We start from the raw sequence: 960 nt of genomic DNA, 5'->3' as shown, positions 1-960 counted from the left end.
AAAAAGCAGGTCACATGTACAAAATAGATGTTGTTCACTGACGTCTAATCCACGTTGCCGTCCTACAAACGGCCATCAAACCATCCAAAACAAACCAATAAACAAATGACCCAGCGCCGAGCTGTTAGCTTTACAGCGTTTCTGCCAAATGCACAAGCTCACGCACTTCGCGCCCAACCACGAATATTTGTTCCGGGCTGCAGTATATTGCCCACTGCGTTCACGACTGGCTGGCCGCATCCAAACATGCAATGTCAAGGGCCTCCTGAATTAGATAGGTGGTGTCTTCCGACGACTCACTCACTCACTACCGACAACGCTCACTTCCGGCAACATAATCCGATAGTGCTCCCACACTGTCGCCGCATGCACACGGTCGCATCCCCCGCATATGACCAAAAGTTCGTTGTTTTTTTTTCATTGACGGCCGTCGCTATGCAGTGGCCGCCGCGACTGGCCCGTCAGCATTGAGTGACGTACTGTCAATTGGTCAACCCAAACTATGGATGTCACTCAACCAACCAGACTGATCCAGTGCCAGCTGGTAGCTCTATACCAGTGCCGCCAGATCTGCACTGTCGCACTGTTCACGCGCTGTTGTCAGTACTGTTTTTTTATACTGTCGCACTCTTCACGCGCTGTTGTCAGTATTGTTTTTTACGCTGTCGCACTCTTCACTCGCTGTTATCAGTATTGTTTTCGGGATGTCGCATGCTGGTCAATACCCCGATGCCGATCGCCGTGCGGATTCAGTAATGCTGTTAAAGTGGCATGTGAACAAATAAAACGTTGTCTACCGATGGCCGGTTTTGTTCCCGGCCGATCGCGCCCTCCACGTGCACATGATCGCATTCGCTCGTACGGCAATACGCGTTCTGAATTTGCCTCGTATCTTTCTGAATCGTCGCTGCGGACGGCCCGCCGTCGTTGCGTGATGCGTTAACAACGAGCGAGCTCAGT

The sequence above is a fragment of the Pollicipes pollicipes genome, unplaced genomic scaffold, assembly GCF_011947565.3.
Source record: "Pollicipes pollicipes isolate AB1234 unplaced genomic scaffold, Ppol_2.1 Scaffold_4881;HRSCAF=5763_pilon_pilon_pilon, whole genome shotgun sequence".
Taxonomy (NCBI): Eukaryota; Metazoa; Arthropoda; class Thecostraca; order Pollicipedomorpha; family Pollicipedidae; genus Pollicipes; species Pollicipes pollicipes.
Note: the sequence above shows the minus strand (reverse complement) of the source record.